Source organism: Tenrec ecaudatus, chromosome 6 (genome assembly GCF_050624435.1).
Source record: "Tenrec ecaudatus isolate mTenEca1 chromosome 6, mTenEca1.hap1, whole genome shotgun sequence".
NCBI classification, from domain to species: domain Eukaryota; kingdom Metazoa; phylum Chordata; class Mammalia; order Afrosoricida; family Tenrecidae; genus Tenrec; species Tenrec ecaudatus.
This window is the reverse complement of record NC_134535.1, coordinates 100,648,025-100,663,879: the sequence shown is the minus strand read 5'-3', so window position 1 is coordinate 100,663,879 and position 15,855 is coordinate 100,648,025. Positions and strand designations below refer to the sequence as shown.

Below are 15,855 nucleotides of genomic sequence, written 5' to 3'. Positions count from 1 at the left end.
AAGGCCCCCATAGAGGTCAGTTATCGTGTTCCTCAAAGATCTAATACTACTGCTACAAAAATGGAACAGGGATACACATACACCTTAGATATATGGGTGAATCTGAGCTCTCAGTCAGCTGTAAATCCAAACCTGAGAATAGTCAGTTCCTATGATGCAGCCCTACCTACCCTCAGGACGGGATCACTAAAGATAAAGGCGTTGTAACAAAGTTTAGTGAAGAAATCAGATGGCGCCCAGCAATCAGAGTGCACAGTGTCTGGGGTCTGTAAGCCTGCCAGAAACAAAACAGCCATTGAAGTGAGGTGACAGCTAAACCCATACAGAAGAAGCACATCAGCTTGGGTAATCCAAAACGGCAAATCACAAGACCCAATATCAAAGGGTGGAAATGTTTAAGATCTTAAATTCTGGGCCCCTGGTTTGCAGAAGGATATGGATGACAGTTGAAGTTCAAAATCCATTTGCAGAGACCCGACAGGGAATAAGCCTCCGTGGATAGGCTCAGACCATTGACCAGGGATGTGGGAAGCACGTCAGAAGAGTACATCAGAAGGTGAATTATTACAGATATAGGTAGGGTAAAATTTAGCATCTTCATGTTTGTTTTCCCTTTAAACCCACTCTTAATTTGTTCTATTTGATTGTCTTCTGCTTCCTTTTGGATTGAGAAAAATGTAACCAATGTCATTAAATAAGTTGTACGGAAATTATTCTGCTATTAAAACATAATCTGCAATACTTACCTGGCAGGGGAGATACCATGATCACAAAGGTGGTTTTCCCAGGGCGAGGCTTGTCCATTGCACTCCAGATGTGCTGACCCCTGTTATTTCCCCAAATGTGGGAAACTCAACTGTGTAATTTGTGGTAATGGGGGACTGCGTTCACGCTACCCCCAGATAAAAAAAGAAGAAAATCTAATCTGCTGTGTAAACTTTCACTAAAAACAGTAACATTTTACATACTGAATTAAAGTCCAAAGGACTGCACGTCTTCACAGTGTAATAAAGCAGAGATGAGAGTGTGGATCTCAGAAGCAAGGTGGGTTTACGTTCCCTGGCTCAGTGCATGTCATCAAAGGAGACTACCTTCAAATAGTTTCATGCTCTATGAAAACGGCAGTGAGAAAGAAAACACCGTGACTCGTCAATGCAAAGAAACGGGAAGCTGCCCAAAATAAACAAGAGGCACAAATAGAATAACAATGAAATAGATTTTTAGAAATCAGGAAATGTTTAGTACAGAAAATTACTGCCGGCACAGAAACTCAGGAAAGACTGATCGGGAGTGAGGGTGCAAACAGATAAGTAATACGAATTTCAGGCTTACCCTGGAGCATGACCCCAGACGGATTGTACATTTTTGACAGATCTCAGCTCGGAGGAGAAGAAGAATGTCTTCAGAAGTTGGTGATTCTGACCAAATTGTGTTAACTCTGGAAGGAAAAGTCAGATGAGTGGGATCGACAGCAAGGTCCTTAGCCTGGCTCTTATGGGCTCTATCCACCACCAGCACTGGTTAGCGCTGGTCTGCACTGAAGGAGAACATATAAGTAATAAAAGTCTACTACATCAACCAAAGCCATTCTCATAAGTGACTCTCATGGATGAGGCCCTAGGCCTGGGACAGCTGGCGCTGACCAATTTGACTGACCCCATGGTGGGTGCTTAAAAGGAAAGGATGGTGTGGGTCTCAGGAGCCAGGCTGCCCAGGTAGCTCCAGCTCTGCCAACATCTGTGACATAGCAAATCAACCTGTTTCCCCCTCTTTATTCCTTATCCAAGAGATAAAACCACGAGTCTCATAATGAGACAGAGGCGTAAATAGCCGTTTGTAAGCACAGTTTAATCAGAACTATTTGGAGGGGGATCACAGGATGCGACTGGAGTCCAAAGGACAAGATTTCTGTGTCAGTCAGAACCCAGTGAAGAGACAGAATTTGCACAGTACCTTGAACTGGGAGCGTGCAATATGAAGAATTGTTATCAAATAATACGAAATTCACTATAATGAGTAAAGACCATTCTAATGTACTCAAGAACCGCAACTACAGGGAAGCTGCTATCTCAGGGCTGAGGCAGAGCATCCAGGCCAAGAGCAAATCTGTCAGGATGCCCTCCATCCTCCTCCTAGGAAAGGGGACATGACGAGGAGCCCACAGGTGGCTGAGGAGGTCACGGAGTGTGGCTGGCTGAGGCTGAACAATCTTTCATTCAAAACCCTGGGCTGCTGCTGGACATGGGGGAGGAGCTCCACTGGGAATCTGTTCACCAGCTGAGGATACAGGAACAGGAAGGAAGCCAGCCACACAGAAAGAGAAAGCTCTGTTTCTGACGACAAACACCGTGTGTGCAGTGAGGTAGAAGTATCCAGAGTCCGGCTGTAGAATCACACTCGGGGCAGTGATGAGGACACAGGACTGGAGAGGCAGAAACTTGAGAATTTACATAATAACTAACTCATGAGTGAGTGGGGTTGGTTGCTGGGATTAAAGGAAGAACTCCTGAGTGTTGAATGACGAGTTGGAATTTTCTAGATAAGTACATTAAGAAAGAACATTTAAGCTAGGGATTCAGCTGTAATTAAGTCTTAAAATTGAGAGAGCATTACACTGGGTGGATTATAAGTAATTTTAAGTAGTTAGTGCCATCTATAACCATTAGAAGCCCTCTGCACATCCCCCAGCCTGCAATTCATAATTCCAAGAAACAATTTGCTTTTGCCTAGCCAGTGATAATGAATAAGGAATAACAAAAAACATAAATAGAGGAACACATTTTCCTTGCTGAAATCATACAAAACCCTTTGAAAGCTTAATTTAAAATAGTATCCCTAGATTTTTGAATAGGGCAGGTATGGGTCAATGTGAACTTTTCATTTTGGGTAGTGAGTTGAAGTAACATGGGGTTTGCTCTGCTGGTGTTCTAAGAGCAAACTCAGTTAACTTGGTAGGTGACCCAGAGCTGTCAGAGACCGGAGGGGGCTTAGTAAGCTTCTGTTAGCCTCCGTTGCCATCTGAAGGCACTGGGAACCACTGTATCAAGCTTTGAAAGGAGTATAAAATCGTTATTCTCCAGGAAAGGCACATACATGTAACTTTTCAAGTTGGTAAAAAAAAAAAAGAAGAAGAAGAAGATTGGAGGCCATTGCATTTGGGCAGCTTTCCTGAGCTCTGCTGCTTTCTTCTAGAAAATGCCTTTGACGTTAATCTCTCATTAATACCTACCCGGTCCTTAACCAGCTCTCTGGGGGAGCCAGCATATTCCAAGAAAGACGTTTTCTTACTGCTTAGTGTGGCGGCCTCTTTGAACATTGTCCATGCGTTTCTTCGCCCTCTCCCCAACCTCTGACTTTGAACTTGGGGTGCATTTTATAATAAAAGTCGGTGGCTCCGAGCTGATTCCAGGAACCCAAGTGGAAGGTGAATTATGAGAGTGACGAGTGCAACGAATGTATAAGGGTGCTTGGCTCATTTGATGTATGTACAGATTGTGATAAGAGCCTTATGAGCCCCAATAAAAAGATTTTAAAAAAATGATTAGGGCAAAGAATGTACGGATGTGCTTTATACAATTGATGTATGTATATGTATATGTATGGATTGTGATAAGAGTTGTATGAGCCCCTAATAAAATGTAAATAAATAAATAAATTTTTTTTAAAAGTTGGTGGCAATTTGACAGGAAGAGGATACTTTCTGATGATGCAACATTCCAGAAAGGTCACAATTTTACACACGGGCAATACTGTTAAAAAGATAGCTCACTACCACAGAGTTGATACCAACTCATAGCAACACTCTATGTGGGACAGGGTAGAAATGGTCCTGTGGATTTTTGAGCCTGTAACTCTTTTCAAAAGTAGAAAGCTTGATATTTCTCTTGTGGAAAAGCCAGTGGGTTCAAACTGTCGACCTTTTGGTTTGCAGCCAAACTCAGAACCCACTACACCACCAGGGCTCCATTCGTTACTGGTAAAGAAGGCTATAAACCACTTTCCAAATGGAAAGCACCTTCAGAATCATACATTGCTTTCATGCTGTTAATTCCTTCATATCTCCATAATTCACAATAATATTAAAGACAATATTTGTAGGACCTTATGGTGCAGAACCTAAATGCTTAGTATGGTTTAAGCATTTTCCTTATATTCACTTGTTCAGTCTTCACAAAAATTCAAGGAATTCAATATTTTATCTATTTTTTTAAAATGAAATTCAGAGGGTTTAAGCAATTTCACTAAGGTCTTACTAACAAGGAAATTGAAAAGTTGGGATTTGAACCCTGGCAGTTTGACTGCAGAGTCTGAGTTTTGCTGGGTTAAAGCAGAGGGCATGAAGTATTTGGAATAAGAAAATCTGACCCAAATCCCAGGGGTTAGAACTCACTCTTCGTTATTCTTGTGCTGCGTTATAAGTGAGTGAATCGTCTGACTTCTAGGTCTTTTCCAGCTCTTCCTGACTTCAAACATGCGCGTCTTGTGACTGTTCTAAGGTTTCCGCGGTCAGCTGCCGCTGCAGCTGCCACTGGCCGTGCCTGCCTTTGGCCCGGGGCTTCCTTTCACATTCACAAAGTCTCTGGGCACCTGTCGGGGCCCACCTCCTTGTTCCTCGTGGGTTCTCACTTAGTCTCTATCGAGCTGATTTTGGAAGCTGATTGAAAAGTAGAGCCTGGTACATAAGGTACTATCGTGAGATTTCCAACTATCGAGTAGAAAACATTAATCATCTATGTGTCCGCTCAAAATTCACAACTGCCAGATTCTTTTTCTTCTTGCAATAGCAGGCTGTCACTAGTGCACGGGCACCTATGAATAGAAAGTGGTGAACACTTTTACAAATCATGCTTTATTGTGACAGTTCCCCAATCCCCTCAGAGTTCTACCATGACTCGAGGCTCTTGTTCCCCTGCAACCCGTGGCTTCCTATACAGTGAGCGAGATCTGATATTTGGTGTTTCAGAGGACTAGTCTGGGATGGAACGGTGATGGTAGGAAGTGAGATTCTAAGATTTCTCTCTTAAAATGTTCCATATTGGGAGCATTGCCTTCAATGACTTGGCTGTAGGTTTTATTTCTTTCGGTCTATTGTCAAGGATCTTTCTCATCGCTACCCTATGCACAGCCAGGCCGTCCTGGATCATCCCCCCATGTTGGTTAAGTTTGAGCCTATTATTGCAGCCATAATGTCTATGCTGAACCGTTTTTGTTTCTTCCCTTTTTGGGGGTCACAACAGGGATTGAATTGTATCCCCCAGCCCCTGGCCCTGGAGTCCTGGTGGTTACCAAGTGTGCTGCAATCTGCAAGGTAAACAGTTCAGAACCATCAACTGCTCTTGGGAAGAAAGGCAGGACTTTCTATTCCCAGAAACCATCACGGTCTCGGAAACTCACAGGGGCAATTCTACCCTGTCGATAGGGTTATGAGCCAGTATTGATTCGATGGCAGCAAGGAACCCTCAGCTCACGATATGTGTTGAAACCCTGGTCCCAAGCCTATAAAGACACTCCTGTTAGGAAATGTGATTGTCTTTGGTTGTTAATCAGGTCACAACTGAATAGAGTGGGTTTTAAATCTAATTATTTCTGAGTTATAAAAAGAACAAATAAGGCACAGAGGCACTCAAGGGGGAAGAGGTAAGGCCATGCAAGGACCACTACACACCAAGGAACCAGAACACCCAGGGCTACTGACTAGGAAGGAATACACAAGGTCAACAACCTGATACAGACTTTGAGCCTCTACAACTGTCAGGAAATAAATGTCTGTCTTTCAAGCCTCCCACCCCCAGGGTCCCATATGTGTCACAGTGGTGCTAGGTAACTAAGACCATCCTCCAGGGCCATCGCCTATGTACAACAAATGATGCACCAGATGTTTTTCCCAAACTGAGCTCCTGGGACATTCTACAGTACAGTTTCCTGGCTGTATTTGACACTAAGCGCTGCCTATTGGGAAGGCACATCAGTGTCACACACCTGAAATGCACTAGGCTGTTTACTTTTCTCTTATCATATTTATCCAAATCATTGCTTCCTTAAGTGTTGGGTACTAATGACATATCTGTTGTAGTTACATAATCTGGCGTCGACTTGAGACTATTAAGAATGAAGAGGTGGAGTTTAGCCTGTCAATCAGGTCGCAGCTTGATGACCTCATTTGGAGGCATTATGAAGATAAAGAGCTCACTGGAGGCCAGACCCACACTCTGTTTCATCTTCCTGCTGACAAGCCACATGGAGCTTTGCTGAGGGAGCCAGAGCGCTGGAGCTGGAGGAGCCACATAGAGACCTGAGTCAGCACTGAAATTCTTCCACCACCACTGCATCCACAAGACTTTCCACCCACTGGCCTTATTCAGCATCATTTCATGTGTTGCGTGAGTCTGAAGAGGAATTTATAGATTGATATCAGACATATGGACTAATGTCAAACTAATGGATGGGATCTGGACTGGGCTGGGATGTTTTCTTCATACACAATTACTCTGATATAAAGTTCTCTGTTACACTAGATTTGTTTCTCTAGTCAACCCAGTCTAACACAATGTCCAATGAATTGGGGGGAAAGAGCAATAGTTTAAGTCTATATTGAATTTCTCAATAGATACAAGATGTCGCTCTTAAAATGTTCCATATTGGGAGCATTGGCTTCAGTGACTTGGCTGTAAGTTTTATTTCTTTCTGGTCTGTTGTCAAGGATCTTTCTTTATGGGCTATTAATGTTCCATGCTTATCCCAGCATGGCTTGAGGCCACCATGCTAGCACATCCTGCACTTAACGAGGACGGGACCGTTAGGATTTTAGGAAATAAAAGCTCTTGTGTTTTCAAAAATTGTAAAGATTGTAGCACGCACAGAACAAAGAGAGAGAAAATTTCAAGTGTGCCTGGAGCAACTGAAATCGGTTGCTCTCCTGGGGAACAAAGATGGTCTGTCCCTCTGTCATTCTCCTTCCCTAGCCCCATGACTTTTCCCGTCTTGAGCCAAGAGGAACCTGAGTAAGTGTGAGAGGGCTTCATCACAAATCTACGCAGAGCTATTCTAGGTTGATATTAAGGCCTGAGATTATGGAATCCCTGTTACTAACAAATAAATAAGTCCACTGCAATCGAGTTGATTCCAACTCATATGTAGGGTTTCTGAGACTCAGCCTTTATGGGAGCAGACAACCTAATCATTTGCCCGCTGAGTGGCTGATGAGTTCGAACCTCCAACCTTGCAGTTGGTACAGCAGAGGAAGCACTATATACAGATATCCCTGTTTCCAAAGCAGTTGTGATGTTAATTACCTTTGAATTATAGTGAGTTCTTAAACCCTGTTGAACAGACTCTAGGCAGATGGCAGGGTAGACATCGGGGAGAATGGCACAGGACTGGCAGCCTCTCCCACCCAGGCCCTCTTTCAGTATTCTGTCCACCTGGTCTAACAGCCGAGTGAAGGCTGTAAATGCAGTCCCCGGGACTGCACTGTGCTTTCCCAAGGCTTGGCTGCATGAACCACAATGCTGGGTGTGTGTTTTCGCTTCCTCTGGGGCCAATACTCGGCAATTCACTCAGGCTGTGGACTCCTAGGGCTATGAGAAGCTGTACACGAAGGCCTCCATTGTGGGGGGAAAAGGGGGGGGAGACCAGAATGGAAGTTGACTCTAGGAAACCTATTTCATGGATTCAGAGCCTGTCCCTCCACTGTCACCTGCATGTGCACACATGCATACACTGGGGATCCGTTGGTTTTCTGAGGGAAAGAAATAGCCATTCGAATTTGAATACTAAGGTGATTTTTTATCTTAATGCCGGTGTGTTGTATCCCACACACACACACACACACACCTAGAAGTCAGTGCCTGTGTACTTGCTGTATACAGCAGATGGCTTCTGCTTGCATGTAGTAGCCTGTTTTGAAATTGCAGATCAAATGAACATCTTCATAGACATGTCAACAACCTTTGTATTGGAGCATCTTGCCTCCACAGGGCATTCAATTAATTATGAATTTATAAATAATATGCTTTATAGTACCTGACATTTATCTGGGTACAGTGTTTTATAAACAACATTATTCATTACCCAGCTTTCAGATCTGCCTTTACTACATGATGATCCTATAATTCTAAATGAAAAATTCCTACATTAGGAACTTGGCAGGTTTACAACTGGGTTTTATCAAGAATTTGAGGTTGTCATTGATAATCAGAAATGGCATGCATAGTATTTCATCTCCCGTTCTTTCATTTGCTCATCTGTATTCATGTTTGATCATTTAATTAAATTTTATGTTAGATGTTGAGTTGAAGAACCTTAATAGAATATATGTAAAGTTTAAAGAATGGCAATAAAATTAACTTTTTAATGATGTGCTCCTCTCCAGGTCTTGTTCTTTCTCAACCTCCTCAGTTTAGGATTCTATTAATTATTCTGGCTCTTCTCTTCTATCCCTAAGCAACCTATAGTTTAATGTCACGTGTTTTGAGAAATCCACCTAGATGGAATCAGGTAGTATCTGTGCTCTGAGGGGTTGCTGATTGTGATGGACAGGATGTTCCTGAGATTCGTCTACGATAGTCATGAAACGGGAATCCCATTGTGGCGTAAACATATTCTCCAGACACTGTGCTGGAGAATACTCTCTATCTGTAACCCTCTAGATCCTGAAGCTTCCTGTCTCTGCGTCTTGGGTTGTTTGTGTTGTTCTTATTGCTATCACAAACAATACCATTAGGAGCAAAATTTCTCTCCTTCCATGTTCAAGAGTTTCTCTAAGAAATATACCTGAGAGAGACAGGGTGGAGCACAGGGCATGCATTCCTCAACACAACGTTAAGTCACGGCATTTTCCAAAGTGGTTGAGCCAATCTATGTGGCCTCCCCCCTCAGGTCTAAGTGTTCTGGGGAGAGAGGGGGGATCAACATTTAGGAGGGGGAAGGGTGTGTTTTCGTACCTACAAACCAAGAGCATACGAGAGTTCCCTAGTCCTCACTGTTTTCTGTGTGCCTGGAAAATCGGTACCGATTTTATATGGGCAAAATGATTTTCGTAGGGACTAGCTCATCACCCTGGAAGTCCTCTTTTGTTCTTCTTCACTGATCCCCCTGCCCCATAAGAAACACGAATCTGATTTCTATCGCCATGTAGCAATGTCACCTATTTGAGAATTTCAAATAAGTGAAATCACATGCCACATATTTTTTATTAAAAATTCATTTTATTGGGGGCTCTTACAAATCTTATAACAATCCACACATCAATTGTGTCAGGCACATTTGTACCTATGTTGCTATCCCTTTTTAGACATTTACTTTCTATTGAGCCCTTGGTATCAGCTCCTCTTTTTTCACCCCTCCTCCCCACCCTCATGATCCCTTAATAGATTATAAGTTATTAGTTTCATATCTCACACCAACCACTGTCTCCCTTCCCTGCTGGTTTCTGTTGTTGTTCCTCCTGGAGGGGGGGGTGTGGTTCTGTGGCAGTCATTGCCATCAGTTCCCCCTTCCTCCCCTTCTCTCCTCACCTTTCCTCTACCCTTCTGGTATTGCTATTCCCATTCCTATTCCTAGATTCTGTATAACATGAGCCCTGATCTCTTATCTATACCTGGGTACCTGCTGCAGTCTAGTCCAAAGTGAGATGCAGCACTGGGGTCGTGACAGCAGGGGGTGAGGAAGCCTCAAGGAATCAGAGGAATAGTGTGTGTCTCAGTGACGCTTTACTGCACCCTGGTTGACTCACCCCTTCCCTGTGACCCCTCTGTGGAGGGATATTCCATTGTCTATAGAAGGGCTTTGGGTCTCTGCTCTGAACCCTCTCATTCTCAACAATATGTTTTGTTTGGTTTGTTTATTATGAGTCTTCTGATACCTGTTACCCGGTCCCGATGACACCTCATGATCACACAGGTTGGTGTGCTTCTTCCATGTGGACTTGTTGCTTCTCTGCTGGATGGCTGCTAGTTTAAGCCTTTAAGACCCCAAATGCTATATCTCTTAATAGCTGGGCACCATCAGCTTTCTTCCCCACATTTTGTCTTCAGTGATTGTGCTCGAAGGGCAAGCATCACAGAATGCCAAGTTGTTAGAACAAAGTGTTCTTGCATTGAGGGAGGGTATAAGCAGAGGCCCAAAGTCCGTCCACTACCTCAGTGTATTGCCATATAAATATATGTACATAGGCCAATATCTCTATTTTTATGAATTAATGTATTTACATATGTACACACCTATGCTGTTACCTCTACCCATAGCTTTGCTTCCTAGATCCTTCCTTGTTTCTTTTTACCTTCCTCCTGCCCCGCTTCCCCCAACTTCTGCCTCTTAGTACTTCCTCTCAGCTAGATTGCTGTTGCTCCAACACCCCCAGGATCTCTACAGCTTCCTGGTTGTTGATTTTAATTCCTTAGTTGTTCCCTGTCTATGGCATTTGCTCACTGCACTCCCGCCCCCCCAAGGCCCTCCGGGACCATTGGTCCCGTTGCTTTCTCCTTGAGCTTGTTTCCCATGCCTGTCTTATATAAGTAGGAAAACCAATAATGACATTGATCAAACCAAAAATTTTAAAAAGAAAAGGGAAAAAATATATAGAGAGAAGACATACATAATTCCAGGTCTATCCACTGACCTTTATGACTATTGGCCCACTGGTCCTGGGGGAATTCTGGGAGTTGCCCCTCCTAGCCTGAAGTCTATTTGGGGGGTTCTGTAGGGACTTTTATATCGGGATTTTTCACCTATAATTATATTTGGAAATTCATCAATATCATTGCATCTCTGAGTATAGCATTCCTTCTTACCATTAAGTAGTAAATGATTGTAAGGATAAGTTAATGTGTTTTTTGCCATATTTCTTTAGTTACTGGACACTTAGACAATGTTTCCAGTTTCCAGCTATTTTGACTAAGACTGTCAGGATTTCGTGTACCAGCTTTCGATAGAGAGTGCTTGTTTTAAGTTCCTCCTCTGCCAGCTGTAACTTATATATCGATTCTGGATTGGTCTCAACTGGCTAATTGTTCTTCTCCTTATGGGTTGTGCTTTCTTGTTTCATTGCATGCCTGGCCATCTTAGATTGGATAACTCCCATTGCCACTGAGTCAATTCTGTCTTGTCATGACCCTTAGGCAAGGTAGCACTGGCCCTTTCTCCAGGACTGTAACTCTTTTCAGGAGCAGGAAGCCCGTCTCTCCCTCGCAGAGTGCTGATATTGTACGGCGGGCCTTGTGGTTAGCAGCCCAGTATGAACCACTACACCACCAGGGTTCTGGCTCAGATTGAATAGCAGACATTGTGAATATTGTCTTGTTGGGTGATAAAAAATATTTATATTCCTATAGATTGGGGAGGCGGGAAGGGGAGGTTAATTCCAGAATGCATTTACTTGGAAATAGTTTGTTTCTTTTAGGTCTTATTTTTATGATAAGGCAGGTCTGGAGCATTGCTCAGTTGAGGCTAATTATCCCTCACACTGGGGCAAGACCTTGGTGAGCACTTTATCCAATGCCCGTGAGTTGAGGAAAAGCACTATTCCTGTGAGTACCAGTCACTATCCTTCTACTTCTTTCAATTCTATCTCAAAAGTCAGGTGGTTTTCTCACATGCATGAACTAAATACTTGAGGGGGGACTCTCTATAGGTCTCTCTGGGCAACTCCCTTCTTTTTGGTGTTCTGCCCTAGGATCGCTGCCTGGGTCTCCCTGGATTCTCAGCTCCACCTTTTCAACTCAGATGGGCTCAGTTCCCTTCCCTGCACTGAAGTCTGAAGGCTGTAAGGTGGAGCAATCCCATCTCAGAGATCATGGTCTTACATTGCCTGATGTCCAGTCTTTTGAAAGTTATTGGGTTTTTTGTCTTTCTTTTTGGAAAACCTGAGCCTTACAATTCTACTCTTGGCTGCCATCCAGTAGAGTCCAGCCCATAGTGACCCTGTGAGCAGAGTAGAGATGGCCATTTGGATTTCCAAGGCTGTAAATCTTCATGAGAGCAGAATGTCTCATCTTTCTCCCACAGACCAGCTGGTGGGTTTGAACTGCTGACCTTGCTGTTGGCAGCACAGCACAGAACCTATTATGCCACCAATACTCTTTCCACATAGGCTAGACAGCACCAATAATTTGAATTGTGCCTTTGCTTGGCATTCTGGAAGCCTTCTTACCTCCAGAGTAAGGAATCCTTGTTAAATTTAGGATGAGGGAGGGGCATGCCTTCCTTTTAAAGGTGAGAAGAATATGAGGGGAGGCAGAAAGAGAACCAGGACGCCACCTGGCCAGCATCCCTGTCCCCCAACTAGTCAAACATGAACAGCACGGTCCCAGAGGGGTCTCTATGCACTCTGAGAGTTTGAACCAGGAAAGTCTTCTGCTCAGCCAGGCGCCTGATCCAGTTGCAGGGGTGGTGAGGGAGCTTAAAGAAAGTCCCTTAGTTACTAGAAGGATATAAACTCAAATCCTACTCACTGCCATTGAGCTGATTCCAATGCATACTGACCCTATTCAGAATTTCCCAGGCTGTAAATCTTCTCTCGCAGAGTGACTGGTGTGTTTGAACTGCAGATCTTGAACTGCCATCAGCAGCCCAAAGCTAAAGAAAGCCGAATCTCATTACGACTTACTACTTGATTGAAGCTAAAATTGTGTGCAGAAGTGCGAGCCTCTTCACTCCTCGACTGCCATTGAGTAGATTCTGGCTTGTGGCGACCCTTTACCAGGTTTCCCACGGTTTTACAGGAACAGGCTACTCATCTTTCTTTTGAGGAGCAACCGGTGGATTTGAACTGCTGACCATGCAAGTCAACAGTCCAACACTTACCCACCACCACCAGGGATCCTCCTTGGACACGGGAGGATTGTGTCCTGAGCAGCAGCCTGCACAGACATCCCAATAGTGTGGGTAGTGGGTCCACCCTTTGTGAAATCAATGGATCCAGGCTGAACAGGTTGGTTAATGTAGAGGCTTCTCTGCCACGTGGGATTTGTGTGAGGGGAAGGCTGCCTTACCTTGGAGAGTGCTCTCCTTTCCTGAAAAGCCTCCCAGAGATGAGCCAGCGCTATCAGGCTGCTTGAGAAAGCCGCTCTGAGAGCTGTTTGCCAAGTGCAAGCACGCGTTCAGCCGCTCTGTCAAGTCTGCCTCTGGGCCCAAGTGCCTGAGTATCTGCCACATCTGTTCCAACTGCTCACCCCTCCCACTATTACAGCAATGTGAGGAACACAGCGCCGCTTGCAGCTAACAGCTCCAGTGAAACCAATGGCACAGACATCCTAAAGCAAGGCATTTCAATCTTCGATATTAAGCGTGGAATACAAGGCAGCCTCAGTGAGTTTGGGAGAAGAGAGTAGCAGAGAGATACTGCAGCCTTACACTCACCGAATCTTGTTTTTCTTTAATAGCCCTTTACGACCTTCCCTGACACCTTCTCCTGTTTGTCTTTTGGAATAGTTAACTGTTCTGTTTCCTAAGGCACCCTGATGACATAGTGGTTAAAGTGCTAGGCTGCTAACCAGAAGGTCAGGAGTTCAAACCCACCAGCCTCTCTGAGGAAGATGTGGCAGTCTGCTTCTGTGAAGAGTGAACAGCCTTGAAAACCCTGTGGGGCAGTTCTTGTCTATCCTATGGGGTCGCTATGAGTCTGAATCTACTAGATGGCAGTGGATATTGTTCATCTGAAAATAGCTTTACAAGGGTTTAATAAACTTTGCCAGGGGCGCTTGGGGTCCAGGTGGATGGTGAACATTGGGCTTCCGAATCTCTTGGATTCTCAGTCACCAAGTTCCTGAGAGAGGCTTGGACTAGTAGTCAGGTACCAATGGCTGCAGAGACAAAGCCGCCCTGAGACTCACGGGCAGGTGCAGGGGTGGGGGAGGGGCACGGGGAGCCAGACTGGCCTACGAGGGATCCACTGCACCCTCACAAGCCTGAAGCTTGTCTGTAGAGCCTGGAAAAAGGCTGCAGCCTGTGTTCGGAATGTCGCCATTAGCCATGGGGCAGCTGTTTAGTGAAAGTCCATTGTTCAACAGAAATGAGGGCACACCGGAGAAAAAAGCAGAAAGTGACTAAAAAATCAGTTTATTCTCCTACAGAGAGAAAAAGAATAACATTGAACGCTCTACCAGTGAGGTGGAGGAGGTGCGGAGTCTCGAAATAATCTCCCCTGGGCTCATCACAAGAGCCCTGGTGGAGCCGTGTGAAAGTGCTCTGCTGCTCGCTGCGAAGTCGGGGTCTCGAACCACAGAAGAGAGAAACAGCGTTCATAGAGTCCAAGCCAAGGCGAACCAAACACACTGCATCGAGTGACTTGCAGCACAAGACAAACTCTTTATCTCTTCCTCCCACAAAGCAGAGCAGCTGGCGGCATTAAACTGCTGGCCTTGAGGTTGGCAGGCCAACACATAACCACGGTGGCCCTTTGGGAACTCTGTCCTAGGGGCTTGCTGAGTTGGAATCTACTCAATGGCAGAAGGGACTTGTCCTGGTGTTTTTCTTTGCATCGTATTGCTTCATTTTCTTCAAGTGCTGGGCATTTTGTACTTCAGCTACATTTTATACTGATTTTAGAAGAAGAACCTGGCCTTTCTTCCAAGTCCATTTCCATCTGGAGGAGCCACTGAAATGGGTTCCACATCAAGTGACCCAGGAGTATCTGTTGGCAGATGGGTGATGGCTATGCATGAGGTGCATTGACCAGGAATTGCGCTGTGTCCTCGCCTGGAGGGAATACATCCTACCACTGAGCTAAGTAAGTATTCTCTGCCATGGAGCCAAGTTTAACTCAAAGCAACCTTCTATAGGATTTCCGAGGCTGTAATTTTTTTTAATTAAATGATCATTTTATTGGGGGCTCTTACAGCTCTTATAATAATCCATACATCAATTGTAGCAAACATATTTATACATATGTTGCCATCATTACTTTATAAACAATTACTTTCTATTGGAGCCCTTGGTATCAGCTCCTCTTTTTCCCCCCTCCCACCCTCGGGACCCCTTGGTAAATTATAAATTATTATTATTTTCATAACTTACACCAACTGCTGTCTCCCTTCCCCCACGGTTTCTGTTGTTCATCCCCAGGGGGCTGGGGGAGAGTTCATGTGTTGATCATTGCAATCGGTTCTCTCTTCCTCCCCTCCTTTCCCAACCTTCCCCCCTGATATCACTACTCCCATGCCTGTTCCTGGATTACGTGTGTCATGAGCTCTTATCTCTTATCTGTACCAGTGTACATGCTCCTGTCTAACTTGCAGTGAAAGGCAGGACTGGGGTCATGATAGAGGGGAGTGAGGAAATCTCAAGGAACCAGAGGGACATTGTGTGTTTTATCAGTGCTTTACTGCGTCCTGGTTGCCTCATCCCTTCCTTGTGACCCTTCTGTGAGGGGATGTCCCATTGTCTACAGATGGGTTTGGGATCTGCTCCAACCCCCATGATTCTCAACAATGTGGGCGTTTTGTTGTAGGCATGGTAAACAAGCTCAAGGAGAAAGCAATGGGACTGACAATTCCAGAGGGACTTGGTGGGAGGAGGAGGCGGGGAAAGGGAGCAGTGAGCAAACAATGCCACAGACAGGGAACAACTAAGGAAGTAAAAGCAATACCAAGGAGGACATAGAGATCCTGGGGGTGTTGGAGCAGCAGCAATCTAGCTGAGAGGAATTACTAAGAGGCAGAAGAAGAGCTAGCATGATGGTGGGGCAACAAGAAGGTAAAAGGAAACAGAGGAATGATCTAGGAAGCAAAGCTATGGATAAAGGTATAAGCACAGGTGTGTACAAATGTAAATACATTAATTCATAAAAATAGAGGTATTGGACTATGTACAACTATTTGTATGACAATACACTGAGGTAGTGGACAGACTTTGGGCCTC

General features: G+C 44.6%; 1 non-coding gene across 1 annotated transcript; it reads left to right on the top strand.

Annotated features, from left to right (window-relative positions):
- The first annotated feature begins 738 nt into the window (after nt 1–738).
- On the top strand, nt 739–902 carry LOC142452320 (U1 spliceosomal RNA). The gene has a single exon (XR_012785336.1). It is a non-coding gene; the product is annotated as a U1 spliceosomal RNA (small nuclear RNA).
- Nucleotides 903–15,855: the final 14,953 nt, after the last annotated feature.